The sequence below is a fragment of the Pristiophorus japonicus genome, chromosome 4 (assembly GCF_044704955.1).
Source record: "Pristiophorus japonicus isolate sPriJap1 chromosome 4, sPriJap1.hap1, whole genome shotgun sequence".
Classification (NCBI taxonomy): Eukaryota; Metazoa; Chordata; class Chondrichthyes; family Pristiophoridae; genus Pristiophorus; species Pristiophorus japonicus.
The window spans coordinates 139,868,670-139,895,297 of record NC_091980.1 but is presented as its reverse complement, the minus strand read 5'-3'; the positions used below and the strand labels follow the sequence as shown (position 1 = coordinate 139,895,297).

The 26,628-nt window shown below is 46.4% G+C and overlaps 1 protein-coding gene and 1 long non-coding RNA gene across 2 annotated transcripts in view; both read right to left on the bottom strand.

The window, feature by feature from the left end:
• Positions 1 to 26,628, bottom strand: part of LOC139263084 (uncharacterized) — a 192,003-nt gene that overhangs the window by 130,816 nt on the left and 34,559 nt on the right. The gene's annotated exons all lie outside the window — the stretch shown is intronic.
• On the bottom strand, positions 7,891 to 26,477 carry LOC139263085 (uncharacterized). Its single transcript, XR_011593038.1, has 4 exons — positions 26,442 to 26,477; positions 22,388 to 22,676; positions 21,848 to 22,065; positions 7,891 to 9,775 (listed from the first exon to the last, which is right to left on the bottom strand). It is a non-coding gene; the product is annotated as an uncharacterized lncRNA (long non-coding RNA).

Here is a 26,628-nt window from a genome sequence, read left to right as displayed (position 1 = left end):
AGCTAGTTTTGTTTGCCCACTGCCATATCATTTTGTCTGACAGCCATCCCCACAGGCTATTGGCCTGTAAGGATTCCTGCCACAAATCTGACAGCCTTAAGGCATCTTTAGTCAGTTGTCCTGCTTTCTGTATTTAATTCTGCAGTGTCTCAATATCCATTGAGTGTAATGCTCCGAGTCATGTTCCTAAGCTTCCTAGTACTGTATCTAGTATGTTTCGCCGATTACAAGTTTTTGTTATCTTTAGGGCAAGATCCGGGATCTTACAATACCTGGGGTACCATCTTTCGGTCATACTGTATATTTATTGTTAAATTTATTATTGAAGGGGCTATCTGTGTGCTCAGGCACGTATCGTGCAGCCTTTGTAAGTGTTGCATCCGTTCCTGGTTCGAATGGAAATATTTTACACTTATCATGACCAGCCATGTACCCCTCCTGCCTCACCTCATTCACCTCACCCAGTCTCCATCTCCACTCTGTACTATTGGTATATTCCGTTTTATTAGTATTCCAGGCTTCTTTCTGTATTTTGGTTATATTCTGGGGAGTATTGTCGCAACCTTGCTTACACATCATCCCGGGACCGTTGGCCTCCCAGGTAAAGTTGAATGTTACATTCTCGTTTTTATGGAGGATCAGTACAAAATTCCCAAAGACTGGTGCCGAATAGGTCCACCGTCTACAGTCAAACGTTATATTAAAAATACGACATTCACTTCCCACAGGGCATGTATAGTTTCCCTGAGTTACATTTCATTGGGACTTGCACATCACATAATGTTTAAGCCCTTTTCCTTCCAACTGTGGAAGCACTGGGAGGGCCAGAGCAGCCACTAATCCAGACGCCATCAACACTATCCACAGATTCATCCCGTTATTTTTTGGCCTGCTTCTATGATCGCCGGGTGCACCATCACTATGGGTTAAAACAGACGGGGGTTGTTTAGTATTAAATGGTTTTACATGTGTTGATTGGTTCCATCTAATCCCAGTGGGCTCTGGTAGACAAACACAAGTATCATTCATCATTAGTACCGAGTATGGACCCACCCATCAGGGCTCCATTCCCTTTCGCATCCCTGTTACCTTTATCATGACCTGTTCTCCTATTTTATGTAGTGTTTCGGGTCTCATTCCCTCACTCTGAATTTCTAGATCTCTTATCTGCTGTCTGCTTTTAACTTCTTTATTCATAGCCTGCACCTCTTGGTTTAGCTGGACCAAGTACCACCTTAGCCTATCCTGAATTGATCCTGCTTCATCTGTCCCTCCGGCTAAGTCCTCTGGTAGTCTCATAGCTCATCCAGTCATCAGCTCATAAGGTGTTAGTCCCGTGGTATAATGTTAGTAGTTGTTGCCTCCAACATTGTGGTGCCACAACTTGCTCCTGGGGACCCCATACCTATATGTCACCCCTTTCGTGGGCTCCGTGCTTACTCCTTTCACGTCTTTCTTCCTGATTGACACTATGGTGGACCTGTGCTATATTTATATCTGTCTGAACACTGTTAGTCATTACTGATTAAATTTCAGCCTTAAATGCTGGCTCTGGCTTCCGTTCAGCTGCTGCTTGTTTGGCTGCTAGGTCTTGTGGGTGCGTGTGGCCCTCCCTAGTTAGTTTTGTGTGTACTTTTACCTTGTTTACTGCTGCTTCCCATGATTCCTTTGCTGCTTTCACTAGTTTTTCTACGAGCCTTCCATGTTTTACCACCTCGCCAGTAGATGTCGCATACCGTCATCATGACCAGACTGCCATGAACCACCCCGAAAGCGTATTGACGATCTGTATATATGTTTACTCACTTTCCTTTCGCTGACTCGACAGCCTTTATAAGGGCCACCTGAGCTGACTTGTCTCCTGGGAACGCTCCTGCCATTATTGTCTCTCCCTCCTGTGTTATCACCGCCCACCCAGTATGCGGTTCTTCATCAATGTATTTTCTGGATCCATCCACATGTAAAATCTCATCTGGGTTGTCCAATGGCTCTTCCTTTACCCTGCTATCTGTTTCCTCCTCTACTTATTCCCTTCAGCTATGTTCCTCCCCTTCTGTCAGCACCCCGGTAGCGGGGTTAACTCCATTATGCTTTTTTATTATTACTGACTTGTCTTTGGGCAGCAACACGGCCTCCCACTTAGCCTTTCGGCTGTCCGAGATCGACCGCAGCTTTCCAGTATTTAGTAATTCTACCAGTGTATGATGTGTGTGCAAAATGGTCTGTCCCATCATCACAACCGGTTCGCTTACTTTGACTGCCCAAGTCGCACAGTCCAGGGCGGCCACACATCGGGGCATCCCACTAACCACTGGGTCTTTCTTCGTCGAGTAGTAGGCTAAAGGTCTCTGCTGGCCCCCATGTTCCTGCATTACCATGGTGGAATAGCTTCCACCATCCTGATCATAATATATGTGGAAAGGTTTATTGGGGTCTGGCAATCCTAGGTCGGGGGCCGACATCAGGGCTCTTTTTCGTTCCCCGTGCGCCTCTTCCTGTTCCGGTCCCCAATCTATCTTCTGTAGTGCTCCCCTGGTTCCTTTAATTCATTTCTGTGGGTTCCACTATCGTTGTATAGTGAGGTATAAAATTCTGACTATAATTAAAAAGTCCTAATACCTTCCTTATCCCCTGGTTTACAATATTCAGGTAACATTTTATTACCCACTCATCTTGTGGCTTCAAGATAAATGCTCCTGACACTAGTTGTTGTACCCTTATATTCTTTCAGCTGGGACCAATGTTTCCATCGGCCTCCACCTTTCATATTTATATATGCACATGTGTCACCACTGATTAATACTTTATAGGGTCCACTCCACCAGGTTTTCCAGGCAATAGGTGAATAGTTTTTCTTTTTATTTTCTTTATCAGTAAGTAATCTTTTATCATTGTTGTTGCCAAATTAAGTTAGTCTAAGGGTTAAGTCATGGCAGGAGAGCTCCGGCACATGTTATGCTCCTCCTGTGCTATGTGGGAAGTCAGGGACGCTTCCAGTGTCCCTGACGACTACATGTGCGGAAAGTGCATCTGCCTGCAGCACCTGACAGACCGTGTTGCGGCACTGGAGCTGTGGGTGGATTTACTATGGAGCATCCGGATGCTGAGGATGCAGTGAATAGCACGTGAGTTGGTCTTACTGCAGGTAAAGTTTACATAGACAGATAGGGAATGGGTGACCAACAGGAAGAGCAGTGGAAGGAAGGTAGTGTCGGGGTCCCCTGCAGTCATCCCCCTACAAAACAGATACACCGCTTTGGATACTGCTGAGGGGATGACTGATCAGGGGAGAGCAGCAGCAGCCAAGTTCGTGGCACCGTGGCTGGCTCTGCTGCACAGGAGGGCAGGAAAAAGAGTGGGAGTGCTATAGTGGTAGCTGATTCTATTATAAGGGGAATAGATAGACATTTCTGCGGCCACAACCGAGACTCCAGGATGGTATATTGCCTCGCTGGTGCAAGGGTCAAGGATGTCTCGGAGCGGGTGCAAGACATTTTGAAGAGGGAGGGTGAACAGCCAGTTGTCATGGTGCAAATAGGTACCAATGATATAGGTAAAAAACAGGATGAGGTCCTACAAGATGAATTTAGGGAGCGAGGAGCTAAATTAAAAAGTAGGACCTCAAAAGTAGTAATCTCAGGATTGCTACCAGTGCCACATGCTAGTCAGAGTAGGAATCTCAGGATAGCTCAGATGAATACGTGGCTTGAGGAGTGATGCAGAAGGGAGGGATTCAAATTCCTGGGACATTGGAACCGGTTCTGGGGGAGGTGGGACCAATACAAACTGGACTGTCTGCACCTGGGCAGGACCAGAACCAATGTCCTAGGGGGGAGTGTTTGCTAGTGCTGTTGGGGAGGGGTTAATCTAAGATAGCAGGGAACCTATGCAGGGAGACAGAGGGAAGTAGAATGGGGGTAGAAGCAAAAGCAATAGATAGAAAGAAGAAAAGTAAAAGTGGAGGGCAGAGAAACCAAAGGCAAAAAGCAAAAGGGGCCACATTACAGCAAAATTCTAAAGGGGCAAAATCTGTTAAAAAGACAAGCCTGAAGGCTCTGTGCCTCAATGCGAGGAGTATTTGGAATAAGGTGGACGAATTAATAGCGCAGATAGCAGTTACCGGATATGATATAATTGACATCACGGAGACATGGCTCCAGGGTAACCAAGGCTGGGAACTCAACATCCAGGGGTATTCAACAATTTGGAAGGATAGACAGAAAGGAAAAGGAGGTGGGGTGGCATTGCTGGTTAAAGAGGAAATTAATACAATAGTAAGTAAGGACATTAGCTTGGATGATGTGGAATCGGTATGGGTGGAGCTACGGAATACCAAAGGGTAGAAAACGCTAGTGGGAGTTGTGTACAGACCACCACACAGTAGTAGTGAGGTTGGGGACAGCATCAAACAAGAAATTAAGGATGCGTGCAATAAAGATACAGCAGTTATCATGGGCGACTTTAATCTACATATTGATTGGGCTAACCAAACTGGTAGCAATGCGGTGGAGGAGGATTTCCTGGAGTGGATTAGGGATGGTTTTCTAGACCAATATGTTGAGGAACCAACTAGAGGGCTGGCCATCCTAGACTGGGTGATGTGTAATGAGAAAGGACTAATTAGCAATTTTGTTGTTCGAGGCCCCTTGGGGAAGAGCAACTATAATATGGTAGAATTCTTTATTAAGATGGAGAGTGACATAGTTAATTCAGAGACTAGGATCCTGAATTTAAGGAAAGGTAACTTGGATGGTATGAGACATGATTTGGCTAGATTAGACTGGCGAGTAATACTTAAAGGGTTGACGGTGGATAGGCAATGGCAAACATTTAAAGATCACATGGATGAACTTCAACAATTGGATATCCCTGTCTGGAATAAAAATAAATTGGGGAAGGTGGCTCAACCGTGACGAACAAGGGAAATTAAGGATAGTGTTAAATTCAAGAAAGAGGCATATAAATTGGCCAGAAAAAGCAGAAAAACCTGAGGACTGGGAGAATTTTGCAATACAACAGAGGAGGACAAAGGGTTTAATTAGGAGGGGGAAAATAGAGTATGAGAGAAAGCTTGCTGGGAACATAAAAACTGACTGCAAAAGCTTCTATAGATATGTAAAGAGAAAAAGGTTAGTGAAAACAAACATAGGTTCCTTGCAGTCAGATTCAGGTGAATTTATAATGGGGAACATAGAAATAGCAGACCAGTTAAGCAAACACTTTGGTACTGTCTTCACGAAGGAAGACACAAATAATCTTCCGGAAGTACGGACCGAGGGTCTAGTGAGAAGTAGGAACTGAAGGATATCCTTATTAGGCGGGAAATTGTGTTCGGGAAATTTATGGGATTGAAGGCCGATGAATCCCCAGGGCCTGATAGTCTTCATCCCAGAGTACTTAAGGAGGTAGCCTTAGAAATAGTGGATGCATTGGTGATCATTTTCCAACAGTCTATCGACTCTGGATCGGTTCCTATGGACTGGAGGGTAGCTAATGTAACACCACTTTTGAAGAAAGGATGGAGAGAGAAAACAGGTAATTATAGACCAGTTAGCCTGACATCAGTAGTGGGGAAAATGTTGGAATCAATTATTGAAGATAAAATAGCAGCACATTTGGAAAGCATCGGTCCAAGTCAGCATGGATTTATTAAAGGGAAATCCTGCTTGACAAATCTTCTAGAATTTTTTGAGGATGTAACTGGTGGAGTGGACAAGGGAGAACCAGTGGATGTGGTGTATTTGGACTTTCAAAAGGCTTTTGACAAGGTCCCACACAAGAGATTGGTGTGCAAAATTAAAGCACATGGTATTGGGGGTAATGTACTGACGTGGATAGAGAACTGGTTGGCAGACAGGAAGCAGAGAGTCGGGATAAACTGGTCCCTTTCAGAATAGCAGGCAGTGACTAGTGGGATACCGCAGGGCTCAGTGCTGGGATCACAGCTATTTACAATATACAATAAAGATTTGGATGAGGGAATTGAGTGTAATATTTCCAAGTTTGCAGATGACACTAAGCTGGGTGACAGTGTGAGCTGTGAAGAGGATGCTAAAAGGCTGCAGGGTGTCTTGGACAGGTTAGGTGAGTGGGCAAATGTGTGGCAGATGGAGTATAATGTGGATAAATGTGAGGTTATCCACTTTGGTGGCAAAAACACGAAGGCAGAATATTATCTGAATGGCGGCAGATTAGGAAAAGAGGAAGTGCAGCGAGACCTGGGTGTCATGGTACATCAGTCATTGAAAGTTGGCATGCAGGTTCAGCAGGTGGTAAAGAAGGCAAATGGTATGTTGGCCTTCATAGCTAGTGGATTTGAGTATAGGAGCAGGGAGGTCTTACTGCAGTTGTACAGAGCCTTAGTGAGGCCTCACCTGGAATATTGTGTTCAGTTTTGGTCTCCGAATCTGAGGAAGGACGTTCTTGCTATTGAAGGAGTGCAGCGAAGGTTCACCAGACTGATTTCCGGGATGGCAGGACTGACATATGAGGAGAGACTGGATTGACTGGGCCTATATTCACTGGAGTTTAGAAGGATGAGAGGGGATCTCATCGAAAGATATAAAATTCTGACAGGACTGGACAGGTTAGATGCAGGAAGAATGTTCCTGATGTTGGGGAAGTCCAGAACCAGGGACCATAGTCTAAGGATAAGGGGTAAGCCATTTAGGACTGAGATGAGGAGAAACTTCTTCACTCAGAGAGTTGTTAACCTATGGAATTCCCTACCACAGAGAGTTGTTGATGCCAGTTCATTGGATATATTCAAGAGGAAGTTAGATATGGCCCTTATGGCTCAAGGAATCAAAGGGTATGGAGAGAAAGCAGGAAAGGAGTACTGAGGTGAATGATCAGCTATGATCTTATTGAATGGTGGTGCAGGCTCGAAGAGCTGAATGGCCTACTCCTGCACCTAGTTTCTATGTTTCTATGATAATTCTCGAACCATTAACTTCGCTCCAACCTCCGGCACTACCGCCTGGGGTTTTGTCCTTTATCTTATCTTCATCCCTTTGTCTATCTCTTACTTCCTGATTCTATCTCGTAATGGTCCTAATTCTTCCCCTCCTCTAACTATCCCCTCAGGTAACTTCATTGCTCATAGAGGGTTAATCCTGTCTTTCGATTTGGTGTGACGCGTAACCCTCATTAGTATCGTGGGTCGTAATTCTGGCCAGGAATGTCTGGTTTCCTGTATTCAAAAACAAGTGATAGTTTATAAACTATCTTAACATACAAGTGCTCGCAATTCAAGTTCTCACAAATCATTTCCAAGGCTACTTCCATATCTTATCTCATTTCCCCCAAATGGCATTTCTGTCTCTCATCAGAGAAAATTGCATTTTTAGATTTTTTCAATCATCTTAGTTTTATTTCTTCCGACACTGTTTAGTATTATTTCTTATAAAAAGGTTTCCAAACCCAAGATTTTCCAATACAATCAAAATGTTTATCAAGGAAAATCACCTAAAATATCCCAAAACCCAATTCAAGTACTGTAAAACGAGGGCGTAGCTTCGCACAGCCCATAGCCTCGAGAAATCCACGTCGGCTTTTTTTTAAAAAGCCATTAGACTCTCCCTTCTCCTTTCTTTATCTCATTCATAGACTAAATTTATTGTCTTTCAACTCATTGTAATCAATGATTACGTGTTTTCTTTTGACAAGTAAGTGAGTGTGTTGGAATTTTTTTTTAAAACGAGACCACGCATTTTTTTTTGTAATCCATTAGAACATCCAAATTTCTCAGCACAAGAGCTGAAGCTTCTGTGTTGGTTCTATTTTCTTTTTTTTTAGCAAGGCTTGAGTTTTTATCTTTTGTTAAACAAACCCATCCTTTGTGCATTTCATCGTTCCATAAATCATAATCAAAATAAATCCGCACCTGCGTTTCCAACTTAAAATGTAATTTAATTCGAGGTAAACAATGATTATTTTAACACTCAATTCATACTTTCATAAAACTTTCCACATCTATGATAAAAGGGTTAACCAGCTAGTTTCTGCACAGAAGTGGGTGGAGCTTAAACAAACATAACAGACACTTTATTTTAAAGACAGACATTCACACCAACTTTCCATTCAACAAAGCTTATTTTCTCTTTTTTTATTAATTTTTTTTTCTCAGCAACTTATTTCTGGTTCCCTTGTTTTTCTTCATCTGTTTCTGTACCAACCGTCCGGTGGGCATCATTCTCCAGCTACTCACTTCATCTCTTAACCTCCGTAATTGTAGGCACTGGCTTATTACCATTAATTCTGCTTTTACTGTTTTCTTATTTTTTCTGTTTCTCTCTACACCTATCTTTCCACTCCTCCTTTTCTCCTTGCATTTGTGAAGTCTCTATACACACTATAACTGCCTCCTTCCCTTTGTTTCCCTTTCTTTGCAATCACCAGTTGAGTTTCCAGGGATCTTTTTTTCTTCATCATATCCTTCCTTCACCATTTTCCTCCTAACCTTTGCATATTTATCTCTCAGAAACTTTTCTGGTAGTTTGTACCTCACCCCTCCAAGGACCTTGGCAGTTTCCTTTGCCCTTTCTCACACCGGGGCTTTTTCCCCAGTTCCCATTTTTCCGCCTTTACTTATGCAGAGCTTCATTTCTGGCTGGATAGCTAATCTGCCCTCACCAGGGATTCCCCGATATCTTGTATAAGTACTTATTCTCCTGACACCCGAATTTACTTACAGTGCCCTGACGCACCCCTCAACTGGATTTACCGGCTACACGGACTCCGCTTCAGATTCATTGGATCGCTGGCCAGGCCTCTTGGGAGGAGAATTTCTCAAGGCAATTCTCTACTCACTCGGTTTTGGGCTGTTTCGGCTTTGAGTCGAATTTGCCCGTCCAGCAGACCCTGCTCGCAGTGTCAAGTTGTAAGGGTTAACTTCAAACCACCACTCGGAGTCCGTTAGCCTTAAAGTAAATGCAGTTTTATTAATTAATACCATCCGGCAAGGGAGCTATTCCATAAAGGAACACTCAGCGAAATGACTGAAGACATTGTCCTTTATACAATTTCAGATTAAGTCATTATGTAATTACACAAGTTACAATTAATACATGGTGATTGATTAATACATGATTGATTAATACAGCGCTTCCTCCAATCTGGCTTCTACATGCCTGAAATGGTAATTCCGGATATGGTTATGGTCGTTCATTTCTATCCTATCTTTATCTTGTTATTCAGTTCAGTTTCTAGGTTATCTGACTGTACTCTTGCCTCCCAAGGTCTTTGGTCTGCGAACTGGAAAGCTTTGCTTTCTCGTGGAATGTTCCCACAGTCTGTAGGTTCCATTTTAAAATATGAGAGATCAGTTTTAAAATGGCATGATGTTTTACTATTTTAAAGATTTGTAATTTCCCTCTTCAGAGATGGACTCCTCCATTCTGTGCACATTTGTAGACATCGCACTTGCAAAACTTGTCACTGCCTCCTGCACTTCTTGCTGCACCTCCAGATACAGCCTCTTACTGGATTGCCCCCTAGGCTCAGCGTCTGCATGTAGCTGAGCAGAGCTGGGAGCGCCCTGCGACCTGCAGCCGAGGATTCTCCACTGCTGCCCCTGTCTCCACCATCTGCTCTTGCTCACTTGTGAGTTGTGAGACACCAGGTGACAATACTACTCTACCTCGCATGGTACCCTCTGAGGTGTGCATATCTGCGCTGGTGTTGGGTGCGCTTATGTCTGGTGATGGTCCACCCTCAAAGGCTGGAGGCTCCTCTGAAGAGTCCTCTTCCTCCTGGATATGGATGTTGATGTACTCTGTGGGAGAGTAAAGAGATGAGTTAGATATGTCATTTGAAGAAAGGGTACCGATACCATTCTGCATATGATGACCATTCAGTGGCTACTGACATCAGTTCTCATGCAGCACTAATCCTCGCTTTGTTGTGCAGGGCACAGCAGATCACAATGGTTCTGGAGACCCTGGCTGGTGCGTACTGAAGGACTCCTACAGATCTGTCAAGGCATCTGAAGCGCATTTTCAGCATTTCTATTGTCTGCTCTATCAGGTGGAAATGTAGCTTTCATTATATCTCTCCTGGGCTCAGTACTTGGTTTCCTCAATGATGCCATGAGCCACATCTTCAGTGGATACCCTTTGCTTCCAAGCAGCCAGCCGGAGAGTCTGTTTGGAGGAGCGAAGAGCTGAGGGAGGCTGGACTAGCACAGGATGAAAGAGTCATAGCAGCTGCCAGGGAATTTAGTGCACACATGTACGATGATCTGCCTATGGTTGCAGACGAGCTGCACATTGAGGGAGTGAAAGCCCTTGCAGTTGACAATTACTCCTGGGTTATAATGGAGTGCCCTGCACCCATGGGAAGCCAGCCAGCATGGCAAAGCTGAGCACTCGCTCAGTATCATTGACTTCATCAGTGGCAAAGTTGATATAATTGGCTGACATGTCAAACAAGGCATTGGTGACCTGTGATTCATCTGAGGACAGCCAACTGCAAACTGTTGCTGAGATGTCCCTCTCTCTCTGTCTCCTACCTCCAGCTTCTCGGAAACTTCCAAGGTAGCCTCCTCTGCTGATGTTAGGGTCACCGATGATGGTGTGCCATCTCCGGTTCACTCCCTCTTATTGTGGGAGGGAAAGAAGAGAATGTTGAGTAAGGTGATGGAATGTGTGTAAGGAATGGATGGGTTTCAACTTTAGAGGGAGGCTATGATGGAGTGTGCTGCCAAAGCCTAGTGGTCTCCTTGTGTATTGTTCATTGGTATGATTGCATTAGGATGAGGGTGAATATTGAGGAGTAGCTAGTCAAATGGGGATGTGATAATGTAGATTTAGAGAGAGGGATGGGTGGACGTGTAAGGTACGTTGGTGTGAGTAAGGATGTGCAGGAGAAAGTAGGGAAGGCAGAGTGATGGGGATGTGATGAGAGGCACAGCAGGATGAAGTTGAGTGTGGCTTTGTACTAACGTTCTGTGATCCAATGAGATCATTCAGATAATTGTGGCACTGCATCCAGGTCCTCCTCACAATATGCTTGCTGTTTACTTACTCTGCTATTTAGAGCCAGGCTCTGTTGGTCTCCTAGGGAGGTCTCTTCCGCCCATTAGAAGGGAAGAGGACATCCCTGTGTGCTCTGACTCCCTCATCAAGCGTATGGAGGGAGACATCGGGGAACCTGGGTGTAGCTCTCTGTCTCAGTCCAGTCATATTAGGCACTCCTTCCAGCAGTCCCATGGTGCACTGCAATGCCACACTATCCTAGATGAACTTACAAATGCAATGTGGCCATGGCTGCTTTAAATATCCCAGCTGAAAACGTCGATAACGTTATCAGACCCGCACCAATTAATAGGACCGGGTAACGCGCAGGGCGGGCTTAATAGGCCCCATTAACGCAAAGTTGATCTCAGCAGTGGGATGGAATCAGGACTGGGGTCATGACCTGCCACGGCGACCACCCGCACCCGACCCGGTACGGAACATTCCGGTCATTGTTCCTCTGGGAAATGTTGCATTTTTACCTCCATTATGGCTACTTTTAGCACTTTTATTATTCATAATTGACAATTTTTATTTTAAAAAGGAGAAAATGATATTTAGAAATGCTACAGACCAACCAGACCCATCATTTCCCTAATAGTTACCTCAACACTCGCTCTCCCACACACAACACCCAATGTCCAGATTCCCAGACACTCTACCCTCCAGACCCAGTTCACAGAGACACTCCCTAACGTAATACTCTACTTCCTCCCCCTTCAATTTAACCTGGCTCTCCTCTCTCCCTTCATACTAGCTGGTACTCTCCCCTCCCCCATTGAAGTTGCCTTTACTCCCCCGCCGGTTCAAAGTGACACTCTTCCCCCCTCAGTTCAATCTGTTATTCAGTCGTCCTTGCCCCCTCCCAGTTCATGCTGAGGCACCTTCCCGCTCCCCAGTTAATGCTGGGTCTCACCCTGCCCACTCCCCAGTTAATGCTGGGTCTCACCCTGCCCACTCCCCAGTTAATGCTGGGTCTCACCCTGCTCACTCCCCAGTTAATGCTGGGTCTCACCCTGCTCACTCCTCAGTTAATGCTGGGTCTCACCCTGCCCACTCCCCAGTTAATGCTGGGTCTCACCCTGCCCACTCCCCAGTTAATGCTGGGTCTCACCCTGCCCACTCTCAGTTAATGCTGGGTCTCACCCTGCCCACTCCCCAGTTAATGCTGGGTCTCACCCTGCCCACTCCCCAGTTAATGCTGGGTCTCACCCTGCTCACTCCCCAGTTAATGCTGGGTCTCACCCTGCCCACTCTCAGTTAATGCTGAGTCTCACCCTGCCCACTCACCAGTTAATGCTGGGTCTCACCCTGCCCACTCCCCAGTTAATGCTGGGTCTCACCCTGCTCACTCCCCAGTTAATGCTGGGTCTCACCCTGCTCACTTCCCAGTTAATGCTGGGTCTCACCCTGCCTACTTCCCAGTTAATGCTGGGTCTCACCCTGCCCACTCCCCAGTTACTGCTGGGTCTCACCCTGCCCACTCCCCAGTTAATGCTGGGTCTCACCCTGCTCACTCCCCAGTTAATGCTGGGTCTCACCCTGCCCACTCTCTCAGTTAATGCTGGGTCTCACTCTGCCCACTCTCTCAGTTAATGCTGGGTCTCACCCTGCCCACTCCCCAGTTAATGCTGGGTCTCACTCTGCCCACTCCCCAGTTAATGCTGGGTCTCACCCTGCCCACTCCCCAGTTAATGCTGGGTCTCACCCTGCCCACTCCCCAGTTAATGCTGGGTCTCACTCTGCCCACTCCCCAGTTAATGCTGTGTCTCACCCTGCCCACTCCCCAGTTAATGCTGGGTCTCACTCTGCCCACTCCCCAGTTAATGCTGGGCCTCACCCTGCCCACTCCCCAGTTAATACGGGGTCTCACCCTGCCCACTCTCTCAGTTAATGCTGGGTCTCACCCTGCTCACTCCCAGTTAATGCTGGGTCTCACCCTGCCCACTCTCTCTCTCGCTCTCTCTCTCTCTTACCACTGGTTAGATCCGCTCACCCAAAGTATCACCCCCAGCTTTTCTCAGATCCCCCAAATCACCCTCCTAACTTCTAATCCCTCTTCTCCCCTCATTGCCACCCATTCCCACTTCCCTCTCTCTTTCACCAGCAACTAATTTCCCTTCCCTCTCTCTTTGCCATCAATTTCCTTCTCCCCCCGACCCCCCGCAACCATCTTCACTGCCAAAGGTATCATAAATAGAAATGATATAAGATATTTCAGTCTGTATCAGAAGGATTTAAGCCCCACTCCAGAGACTTGAGCAAAGAATTCTGTCTGACACTCGGATTGACACTCATTTGGATGAGAAGCTAAACTGGGGCTCCAAAAGGCCTTTATGATGGACATTGTAATGTATACACCTGAGAATATACTCAGGTGTATACATTACAGGTATAGAAGAACCAACGGCACTATTCGCAGAAGAGCATGGGAGTTCTCCCCGGTGTACTGGCCAACATCACTAAAACAGTTTATCTAGTAATTATCACAGTGTTGTATGTGGGAGCTTGCTGTACACAAATTGGCTGCCGTGTTTCCTACTTTACAACAGTGACTACACTTCAATAAGTATTGCATTGGCTGTGAGGTACTTTTGGATGTCCAGAAGTCACGAAAGGTACTATAGAAATGCTAGTTCTTTCTTTGGCTATACCGACAGCTTAAGTTCCACAGCCCACATAACTACTTGTTCTCACATGTCAGGGGCTGTAATTAGGGCCGTTCCTGAGTTCTCAGCCTTTTGAGACTACATCAACTTTTTTGAAGTTGCTGGTCAGCTTTCCCTGGTCTTGTAGGTTGCCGTGTCGGCATTTCTGAGCTTAAATTTAATGGAAGATCTTTCCGATGAACTGCCATCTGAACATTCTGCCCCTCCTGTCACAGCCGCCGATATAAATGCAAGTCCTTTTTGATTTAAGCTGTAGGCAAGCACTGGTTGGAGAATCAGGGCCACAATGATGCAATGCTATCCCTGACACACGCTCATGTTTCACTCCGTTTGGGTTTGTCAGTGAAGCTCCTGAAATTATCTCTTTCTTCAAGGCACTGATATAGAAAGCAAGAAGGATGTAATAAGGTGAAGTCCTGCACAGACTCAGGGTCCTGAAACAGCACCACCTGGTGTCCAGGCTCAGCCACTACCTGTTCCTGGGAGTCAGAAAGAAAGAACTTGTTCTACTCAGAGTTGACTCGTTAAGGCATTTACTGCAGCTCCATTGACAGCACTCTCGCCTCTGAGTTCGAAGGTTGTGGGTTCAAATCCTTCCCCAGGACTTTGAGCACAAAAATTCCAATGTATGTCGCACTCAAATCACTGATTCCACACAGTCTGGTGTTGTAGTAATTGCTGTGATCTTGGTCCTTTATTGTGTAACTCCAGAGTGCCCCTCTGGTGTGTTGGGCAGCCTTTTATACTCTGTCTCGTAGGTACTTTCGGGTCTTCCACCACAGCGCACCATTGTAACTATACATTTACATTTAATGTACATGGACAATGCATAACATCTCACTCCCCCCCGCCCCCAGTTCCAAAAGCAAATTGCCGGTAACTTCGGCCTTGTTCGTCCTGGTTGATTTGTGAGTGTAAGTCCGTGATCATCCACTTCCCTATTCCCCCCAATGTAGAGATTATGCTTGCGATTCGGCGCAAGCGTGTGGTATTTGCAGTCCTTACATGGGTGATACAAGCACACAAACATAATCTCCAGTACAAAGCAGGTACACATAGACAGTACATTTTTATGATACATATAGATGCGTTGAAGAGTTACATCAAAAGGTTGCAGGTGCACTGAACAGTTATTAAATCCCAGCTGTACTGAGTGAGGTATGGTGGTGGCATACTGCCCCTTTTTGCCCGAGGTAATGGGCTGCGCTGAGACAGGGTATCGCAACTAGAGCGTTGCCTCTGTTCTCAGAAAATAGTTGCCTTTGCGGCTTGTCTGCAACCGCTGAACAATTGCATAAATCACATAAAATCAGAAATCGCATTAATCCATTAGTCACGTTAGTCACAGATCCATTAACCCTTTTAACTGTGCATTGTGATATTAACTCTTTTCACCAATCATATCAATCATTTTAATCACAGTAATCATTTTGACTCACTCTTGCCCTTACAAAGGTCTCTTTGTGGGGACCGCCAATGGTGTAAGGCCCCTTTAAGACTACCGCGGAATATTTCCCTTTTAAGACGCCATTTTGTTTTTCCCACGAGGTTTCTACTGGGTGCCGCCATTTTAGGTGCTCTGCTGGTGCCTGCCTGCCTCTCTCTGCAGAACTCTGCTGCCACGAGGCTCGCCATTTTAGGTGCTCTGCTGGTGTGAGAGAGAGAGAGAGAGAGAGAGCCACCACACTCTGAACGCACTCGGAAGCCGCAACGCACCGGTCCCCACACTGCCGCATCCTCCGGAGCACCCCATGCAGCTGACCTTTTTGCCCGGGAGCTGCCACACACACACACATCCTCTGGAGCCGACCTCCTCACCGCCGCAGCCGATCCTGGACAAGCCCGCTCCTCGGAGCACCGGCCCTCACGACGTCACCGAGCGAGTCCTGCTCCCGAAACTGCCGATTCACTGCTCCTCCCGCTGCACACCCCGCTAACGGCAGCCTCTGCCTGTGGGCCGATGGTGCCTGCTGGAGCAGCCCGTCGAAGCCCTTCTCTCTTCTCCAGCTCGGTCGGTGCTGCTGCTGGTTCCAGTGACTCTTTCTCACTCTCAGACTTTGCAGGGGAGAGTCGACAGCCGCCGCTGCTCTGCCCAATCCCACACACGCTTCCTTCACTGCCATCCGATCCGAAGGTGGAGGCCTGCTCTGCCTGTGAACACGGGGGACAGCGATCTGTGGAGAAATGAAGTCTTCCCAGCTCCCACAGACCTTCCCCATCCATCTCCTGCCGAGTAGCGTCGGCCCATCGCCTGCAATGATCCACAAAGGTAAACCGTGCGTCTCGCCACCGTGAGATACCTGCACATCCGCTCTGCCAAGAACAGGTCTCAGTTCCTTGGTGTAGGTACGCAGTTTCGCCGTGACCGGGACCAGCTTGGGTCGTGCAGCTGGGTTGATCCACAGTTTATTAAAAGTTTCCTGACTCATCAATGACGGACCCGATCCCGTGTCCACTTCCATACTCACTGGGACTCTGTTAATCTTGACTTCCATAATCACTGGAACCGAATCATCGGTACACGTATACAGTCCAAACGCATCATCTTCTTCTACCTGGGGCTGGGATGCCCGTCGAGCCAAATGCAATGCTCCTTGCTGGACAACAGATCATCTACAATCTCCTCAGCCACACGGTGAGTCGTGTTTCTTTTGCACACACGCTGAAGGTGGCCTTTCGTGTGGCAGGTATTGCACGTATACTCCGCAAACCTGCACCAGTGAGCCCCACGGCTTCCTCCGCAGCGCCAGCATGGTGCTCCTCGATTAGCCCCCCTCGACGGACTCTGAGTTCCAGGACCCTGAGGTCCGTGCTCTCTGCCCTGGGCAGAGCCACGTTCTGCAGTTTTCTCCGTGACGGGCGCTATCCTGTGAGTAGTACCTGCCGAGTTCAAGACCGCGTGGATCATCTGCTTGGTGCTGCAAGTCGAGGTTATAAATGCCCGACTGATGTTGATGGCTTGCTGCAGGCTGACTGTTGATTCAGTAGATAACAGCTTGTGAAGGAGGCCCTCATGGCCAATCCCCATAACAAAGACGTCTCGCAACGCCTCGTTAAGGTACGTGCCAAAATCGCACGGCGCCGCAAGTCTCCTGATGTCCGCAGCATATTTTGTGACATCCTGGCCCTCAGGTCTGCAGTGATGGTAGAATTTGTGCCTGGCCGTGAGGATGCTGTCCTTCGGTTTCAGTTGGTTACGAATGAGTTCAATCAGCTCCTCATATGACTTGTCCTTGGCGCTTACGGGTGCCAGCAAATCCCTGATGAGACGGTAAACCTCATTGCCACAACTGGACAGCAATATCGCCTTACACTTCTCTATCAGTGCGTTCGTGTTCCCTGTCAGGTCGTTTGCTATAAAATAATACTCGTGCCTTTTTGTAAAGGTATCCCAGTCATTACCCTCTGTGAAATCCTTTAGCATGCCCAAAGTAGCCATAGTTACGTGAAGAGCTTGACCGTGTCCTCGTCGCCAATTTGTTGATGTATGTTGCACTCAAATCACTGACTCCACACAGTCTGGTGTTGTAGTAACTACTGTGACCTTGGTCCTTTATTGTGTAACTCCAGAGTGCCCCTCCGGTGTGGTGGGCAGCCTTTTATACTCTGTCTCACAGGTACTTTCATGTCTCCCACCACAGTGCCCCCTGTGGCGCACCATTGTAACTATACATTTACATTTAATGTAACAAAAGTCTAGGCTGACAATCCAGTGCAGTACTGAGGGAATACTGAGGTGCTGTCTTTTGGATGAGACATTAAACCAAGACCCCTCCTGCTCCCTCTGGCGGAAGTAAAAGATTCCATGGCACTATTCCAAGAAGAACAGGGAAGTCCTAGCCAATATTTAACCCTCAATCAACGTCACTAAAACAGATTATCTGGCCTTGATCATGTTGCTGTTTGTGGAAGCCTCCCAGAAATCACAAAGTTCCAAACAAATCGGCAAATGTCAAATTTAGGGGAAACCAAAATAAGCAAAAACCTGTTGATGTTTAAAATGTAGGTGTTTATATCGGGGGAAGTAAAGGTGCTTACTGTACAATTCACACTGGGGAATCCAGTCTGTCTGGATTCAAACCCAGATCCGAGATAAAAGGGCAACTTTCCAAATCACTTCACCAAATCCAATCCCTGACCCCACCTCCCCCCACCCCCGCCTTCCACAACGTACCTAATGACTGCCTGACGTGTGCCCAGTGTGAACCTAGGCCCAGAGATAAAACATCCCCTAGCCATGTCCCAGCCTCCGATGGCCCATGGGGAAATTTGCAGATTGATTACATTGGGCCATTTCAGGCGACTCAGAAGGGGATCCAGTACGTCTTGGTTATAATTGGCTGTTTCTCTCAATGGGTTGAGGCGATCCCTGTGAGATGAGCCACTGCTACACAAACTGCAATGGGACTTATTGAGCATGTTTTCACTGGCTGGGGACTGTCAAAGAAACAGTGACACTAAATAAGGTCACAGGAAAATGGGCAAAGAGATTCGAAGCACCTCTCGATAATAGACAGATTGAGCAGTAATGTGTACAAGATGATAAATGGGAGAGGTGGCGACATATTAATCAGATAAAGGAAGGGCAGCAACATGATATTGGAATGGGACATTGCATCGCTCTGATGGATGGTGACAATATGCAAGTTGAGGGGAACGAGTCCGATCGGACATTCCTAGACTCTGAGTCTGATGAGCTTTTAAACTTAACATGGAGCGAGAAGGAGGAGTTTGAAAATTCTGAACCCTCCCTACCTGAGGGAGTGGGCGAAAACCATTAACTACACAGTGGAAGGACTTGGAGCTGGAAATTCCCAATGTACATCTGTGTGTGGTATTGATAAGGATAATGAAAGGGTTAATTTCAAAACAAGCTGTTGATCACCTGCTCCGAGAGAGAGGGAGACGCACGAGTCTCTCGCATGTTGCTGGCTGCTCGCCAGTTCCAAGAGAGAGAGAGAGAAACCTTGGGAGATAAGGAGAGAGCAAGTGTCTTGCTTGTTGTTTTCAGGGTTTGTCTCAGTTAAAGAGGTTATTCTTTAAATTAGATCATTTAGTGATATTGTAGCTGTGATTTAGTCAATGATTATAGATATTTTGCGCTTGCAACCTAAATAATCAATGATGTCAGATATTAACCAAGAACATATCTTTCAGATATATTACCGTGGTTGAACCATGAACTTATTGTTCGCTGTCATGTTGGGCAGCGTCGTGCCCCTCGTTGAATCTAGAAGCCTCTCGGGCCACTGGCAATATGTCGTCACAAGTTATACCACCAATTGGACCAGGCCATGGTCAAATATTTGTGAACCCAAATATTTATCGATCTCTCTCTTGAATATACTTAACGACTGAGCATCCATAGCTCTCTGGTGTAGAGAATTCATAAGATTCACAATCCTTTGAGTTAAGAAATTTCTCCTCCTCTCAGTCCTAAATGGCCGAACCTTACTTTGCGACCATGACTCCGAAGCCAGGAGAAACATTTTCCTAGCATCGAAACACTCAAGCCCCTTACGAATTTTATATATTTCAATTAGATCACCTCTCATTCTTCTAAACTCTAGGGAATATGGGTCTAGTCTACTCAATCTCCCCTTATAGGGCAATCCTCTCATCCCAGGAACCAGCCTAGTGAACCATTGTTGCACTCCCTCTAAGACATGTATATCTTTCCTGAGGTACGGAGACCAGAATTGTACACAGCACTCCAGGTTGGCCTCATCAATGCTCTGTATAATTGTAGGAAGACTATTTTACTCATACTCCAATCTCTTTGTAACAAAAGTTAACATACCATTTGCCTTCCTAATTGATTCACAAACGCAATCAATTAGGAAGGCAAATGGTATGTTAACTTTTGTTACAAAGAGATTGGAGTATAAGAGTAAAGAAGTCTTCCTACAATTATGCAGAGCATTGATGAGGCCAACCTGGAGTGCTGTGTACAATTCTGGTCTCCGTACCTGAGGAAAGATATACATGTCTTAGAGGGAGTGCAACAAAGGTTCACTAGGCTGGTTCCTGGGATGAGGGGATTGCCCTATAAGAGGAGATTGAGTAGACTAGACCCATATTTCCTCGAGTTTAGAAGAATGAGAGGTGATCTAATTGAAATATATAACATTCATAAGGGGCTTGAGTGTTTCGATGCTAGGAAAATGTTTCCCCTGGCTTCGGAGTCATGGTCGCAAAGTAAGGTTCGGCCATTTAGGACTGAGAGGAGGAGAAATTTCTTAACTCAAAGGATTGTGAATCTTATGAATTCTCTACACCAGAGAGCTATGGATGCTCAGTCGTTAAGTATATTCAAGAGAGAGATCAATAAATACTTGGGAACTGATGGAACTAAGGGATATGGGGATAATGCAGGAAGGTGGAGTTGAGGTCAAAAATCATCCTTGATCTTATTAAATGGCGAAGCAGGTTGGAAGGACCAAATAGCCGAATCTGGCTCTTATTTCTTATGTTCTTATGTACGTACGAGCAGAGAAATGGCTTTGACTAACATGTATGTGTATCGGTAAACGTTCGCGAATAGCACAGCATGTGCTTGTTAAGTGGTATCGGATAGAGTGAACACCAGTAAAGACAAGGACGTTCAGCCTTTGGGCAGACCCTATACTAAGAACACCTTTGTGTTCCCTAATGGGACACGGGCAATGACCAGCTCTCTCAATCTCCCTCAGCTCTGGAAACGACATGCTGACTGCTGTGGGTGTGAAGCCAGGTTTTGGGACTATACTCGTACTCTTTCATCTTGGGCCTCCTGCTTCAAAGTGTTGAAGAATACGGAGTTGTCAGGAGAAACCGCCCATTCGGCCTCTACCAGATGCCCAGTTGTGGACAAGGGTCCCAGCAATGGTTTATTGGTTTTCAAAACATATCAGACTTTATACAACAATGTGAGATTTGAAATCTTCTCTGCTCTGCTTGATATTTCAAAAATCGCCATCAGGTTTGTGCAATAAAACCTATGAGAGGCTCTACCAACAGATGTTGTCCGAAAAACTTGGACAGTTTATGGCGAGAAGTTCAGGGGGAGATATCGATGCCGTTCCAAGTGATAACACCACACACCCCATTAGACAGCGAGGAAAACGGGATCGAGCTGAATGGTTGGGTATCGGGGCTACAGTAGGGATGGCCGCTTGGAACAGGATAGATATAGAAGGCCTGTGGGAACATGATGGAGCCATGCGAGAGCAATTAAAGGGTATTATGGGAGGGGGGAATAGGATAGTGACAGGGTCGTTGGATCAACAACAAGAAGTTTTAGTGCCTTTGAAGGAAATGGTTGACAACTTTCAACAGACTCAGGAGAAAATTAATGAAGTAATAAGTGAGACAGTGACATCTAAAGCTCAGATCGCCAAACGGATCACGTGCAGCAAGCACGGCTCATTTATACTGTCACAAGTACAAAAGGGTTTGAAAGATAGAGAAAAATCGTACCCATTATTTTATAACTGATGAACAGCTAGACAAATGGATTGGTGATGGAAGAAACCATTGTAATGTTAAGCACCTGTGAGCTGCATACCCAGTAAAACACTCCTGTGAGGCGGATTTAAGGACAATTTTTCACTGTGACTATTGCAATTCCACACCTTCCACCTGACTAGAAGCCCCTTGAGATATTCGAGGTGGAGTCCATAGGCGTCCTGGAAGGGGACATACATAAGGAATTGGTTAACTATCCAAAGGTATTGGCAGAGAGTGGTGAGCCCAGGATGGCACCAGATTTATCGCTGAACTCTGACCAAAGGAACGAGGATGTGTCGGTGTGATGTCACCCAGAATAGTGTCCCGGCTTGTGGTTTCACCCTGGATGAGCGCTCCCCTAATTGTACTGTTAGTGTTCAAAGATGGAAATTGGGACTAGCAAGACACGGATACATGGGAAGGGGTCATTACTGTGTGACCACTTCGGACTTGGCTTAACGTCATGGGAAGCAAGAGTGCCCTGTATTAACTCCATCGTTTTGCTTTAGTCCTGAGTTACCGACGGAAATTGCAAGTTGGGTCCTGATCCCAGTGAATGGTGCTACGGAGATCCAGGTGGAAATCGGTTTAAGGGAGGAAGCCGAGTATATAGTTTGGACATCCGATTCCACCACTGTCACTGAGTCTAAAATCTCTCGCAGGTTTAATCCTTACCCAGTCTGTTCTTATTGTCATTGCTGTTAGAATGCTTTGTGATGTTTCCTCAATGTCATTTTGCTTGCAGGGTTTCCTGGCATAATACACTGCTCCATATCTTCACACCTCACATCCCCATCTGATCCCAGATTGTCACTTGTTTGTCCAATATAAGATTTGGGATCCGAGTGTTTTCTGTATTTGTAATTGTGCACCATTCCTCTCAGCATTGCAGGCTAAAAATCCACGTGTTCGATTACATAATGTGGGCGGCAAAGACACAGGAAAAGTTTAACAGAGTAGGAATAATCTCGAATCACAAATCATTATATAAAACTTCATGTGTACACGTAACTACAATCCATTTATAGGTCCTTCCAGAGGATGGGCCATTGAGCTGCTTCATTTTCTGGGCCTCCCATTTTGAAGTATTAATTACAATAGTCTCAATTATTCGATCAAGTCCGCACTGTTTGCAGTCAGGCATGTGTGCAGGGAAACATCTATATCGGCCTCGTGTCTGGGCCAGAAAATGGAAAGTTCAAGGTTCTTACTCACCACTTAAGCCTCCTGTTGCACATCAGCGAACCCTCACACGGAATCCCCATCTTGCCCATGTTCTGCCAACCAGAGTTTGGTCCTGACTTATCCTCCAATCTCCTCCGGAAGAAACACACATCCAGGTCTGTCTGCAAGTTGTGCCCGGTGATGTTACATTCAAGGATTACTGGACCACCACTTGTCACATGATACCCGATGCTCCATCTCCGGCCTCTGCCTCTGAGTGATGGATGCCCCACTCTCCACGGCTTATAGCCCCCATCAGGACCAGCATTCCCACCGACACCTGCAAAAGACACAAAGAGAGAAAACCATTGGCGGATCCAGGAACCTCTGGTGAGTTCAGTCCGAGGAACCTTGAAATGATTTTAACTGTTCGCTGTGGAGCCATTTACTTGACTTGCCCCTGTCTGATCGCACTCGATAAACTGAAGGCACACTTTCTCTACAATAACGCACAGCCCTTCCCATGTGGGCTTGGGAAAAGGTTTCTTTTCACAAACCTTTTGTCCCATCACCCGATCTCCCACTTGATGCTCCACACGTGTTGACCCTGTGTTAAATACAGCTGCAACTTTTCCTGATTTTCACCACTTGCTGCCGCGACCTGTTTCTGTATTTCCCCCACATGTTGTACCAACTGCGGCACCATTGTTCTGCAGCTGCTGCCTCTTCCTGTGATCCTGTCATGGGTGGACAGAAAAGGTGCTCTGGTAGTTGTATTGGATGGGCAATCATTGCCTCACAGGGTGTTAGCCCTGTACTTGAGGCAACATTCCCAGGGATAGACATTCAAATCAGGGTCACCTTTCAACCCTCCCACTCTTCACCCAGCATTTCCAGCATTGTTTGGACGGTACGATTCGCTCTCCCTACCTGACCCGAGGCCTGTGGGTGATAGGGAATGTGATAAACCAGGCACATTATGTGTATCAGTAATCTGCAGCTTTACAGAAGAACATAAGAACATAAGAATTAGGAACAGGAGTAGGCCATCTAGCCCCTCGAGCCTGCTCCGCCATTCAACAAGATCATGGCTGATCTGACCGTGGACTCAGCTCCACTTACCCGCCCGCTCCCCGTAACCCTTAATTCCCTTATTGGTTAAAAATCTATCTATCTGTGATTTGAATACATTCAATGAGCTAGCCTCAGCTGCTTCCTTGGGCAGAGAATTCCACAGATTCACAACCCTCTGGGAGAAGAAATTCCTTCTCAACTCGGTTTTAAATTGGCTCCCCCATATTTTGAGGCTGTGCCCTCTAGTTCTAATCTCCCCGACCAGTGGAAACAACCTCTTTGCCTCTATCCTGTCTATCCCTTTCATTATTTTAAATGTTTCTATGAGTTCACCCCTCATCCTTCTGAACTCCAACAAGTAAAGACCCAGTCTACTCAATCTATCATCATAAGGTAACCCTCCCATCTCCAGAATCAGCCGAGTGAATCGTCTCTGTACCCCCTCCAAAGCTAGTATATCCTTCCTTAAGCAGTACTCCAGGTGCGGCCTCACCAATACGCTGCACAGTTGCAGCAGGACCTCCCTGCTTTTTTACTCCATCCCTTTCGCAATGAAGGCCAACATTCCATTCGCCTTCCTGATTACCTGCTGCACCTGCAAACTAACTTTTAGGGATTCATGCACAAGGACCCCCAGGTCCCTCTGCACCGCAGCATGTTGTAATTTCTCCCCATTCAAATAATATTCCCTTTTACTGTTTTTTTTTTCCAAGGTGGATGACCTCACATTTTCCGACATTGTTTTCCATCTGCCAAACCTTAGCCCATTCGCTTAACCTATCTAAATCTCTTTGCAGCCTCTCTGTGTCCTCTACACAACCCGCTTTCCCACTAATCTTTGTGTCATCTGCAAATTTTGTTACACTACACTCTGTCCCCTCTTCCAGGTCATCTATGTATATTGTAAACAGTTGTGGTCCCAGCACCGATCCCTGTGACACACCACTAACCACCGATTTCTAACCCGAAAAGGACCCATTTATCCCGACTCTCTGCTTTCTGTTAGCTAGCCAATTCTCTATCCATGCTAATACATTTCCTCTGACTCCGCGTACCTTTATCTTCTGCAGTAACCTTTTGTGTGGCACCTTATCGAATGGAGGATAACTATCGTACGACTATCAGATCTTTTTCCCCAATTTGATCAATATTTAAATCTCCAGGCTATGCGGCCATCTCACAATGATCAATTGGGATTCCGCTTCTCGTGTCTGAAAACTTGCTGAATCACCAAACCAGTCAGACCCAACATCTCAACATTCAATATTAATATTTGAGACCTAAACGGGAAGCTGCAGAAGTAGGATTGACCATTGGATGGAGGCAGTTTGCGGTTTAAAGCAGAAAATTAGAGTGTTATGTTTTCAGCCTGTTGCTTATGTAACCAGGAATCAATGGTCATAATATCAGGAAATGTGATGCCATTATTTCAGATGGAACGTATTGTTACATCGGCTGCATCTCCAGACAGATCAAACAGATCGCACTCCAATGTCTGTCAAACTGTGCCCATGAAATCAATCCCCGACATTGCAATCCTAATTAAAGCCAGGCAGCCTGCTACCACATTACACGGACTGACTGACAAATCATCCCATGGTCACCGGGCTCGTGTGTAGAATTAAAATGAAATGTGTTGCAAAAAGTCCCACAGAAACCATCGTTACGGCACATCAGAGTTATCAGCTCGGTGATTCCCTTTGCATTGCTCGGACACGTTCAGGAATGAATCATTTTATTCAATAAGCCGGTTACAAGAGCGACATTCCCTGCTCCCCGAAATCTGTCTCCCAGCGTCACAGGATGCTGAAAGGAAAGGCACGGCTGGAGCAGCAACCTGGCGCCCTTCACCCACCCGGGCCGCAGGCTGCCTCTGCACAAACCCACCTCTTCATCTCTTCCTTATACACACACTAAAATCTGCCTGAGACCTCTGCCCTTCACAGGGGGCGGGGTCAATCCTTCAAACTCTGCATCTGTCCACAGAAAGATCATCGGTTCCAGGGACCCAGGCCATTGGCAGTAATACACCTGGTGATCATCCAATAGAAAGCAACAGGAAGTCAACGTCAATCATTTTACAAACAATCTGAAGATTGGGCGGACGTCTTGAAACCTTCTCGCGGACCCCTAGGGGGCTGTGGACCCCCAGATGAGAAGGCTGAAACACACGGTCCCAGAGATCAGCCACCTTGACTCCTGGAGAACAAAAAACTGCTCTAAACAGAACCTTACCCCTACACAGGGTGCTGTCACTGCCTGATGATAGGCTCCCCGAGCCTTACCCCTACACAGGGTGTTGTCCCTGCCTGATGATAGGGTCCCCTAGCCTTACCCCTACACAGGGTGCTGTCCCTGCCTGATGATAGGCTCCCATAGCCTTACCTCTACACAGGGTGCTGTCACTGCATGATGATAGGGTCCCCTAGCCTTACCTCCACACAGGGTGCTGTCACTGCCTGATGATAGGGTCCCCTAGCCTTACCTCTACACAGGGTGCTGTCACTGCCTGATGACAGGGTCCCCTAGCCTTACCCCTACACAGGGTGCTGTCACTGCCTGATGATAGGATCCCCTAGCCTTATCTCTACACAGGGTGCTGTCACTGACTGATGATAGGGTCCCCTATGAGGATTGCACGCTGCTTCTCGCCCTTCCTTGGCTGTGCCGCTGATGTTGTCCTCTTGATCTTTGTAGCCATTCCCTTACCTTTCCCAGAATGTTTATCTGAGCATTGAGGTTGATCGGGGTGACTGGAGCTGAACTCACTGACAGTTGTATTCTCCAAATCGAGAGGCGGGGCAACAAATGAATCGAGAGCAATGAAGGATCCAGCAATATCGCTGTCTGTCAATGATGGCTGACCTCTCCTCCCTGTCAGGAAGTCACCACAATCCACCAAGTAAGACCATTGTTCAATCTGCTGCTTTAAGCAGACAAGCTCCTACTGCAGACACAAAACTCCAACACATTTGATGCCGGAGAAAGGCTCACACTGTTTAACCTCACTGCCATCCCTCTCCAATGTTACCTTGAAGGTGCACACAGAGCAACGCTCACATTGTAGTCACTCTCTATTACTTTAGGACCCAGTGTTTGCCATCCTTATGTAGGATAAATCTGTTCAGAAAGAAAGGGGAGAAAGAGACAGAAAGAACAAATAGTGATACAATCCGTCATGTATGTAACCAGCATGCTACTGTAACCCTTATACAATT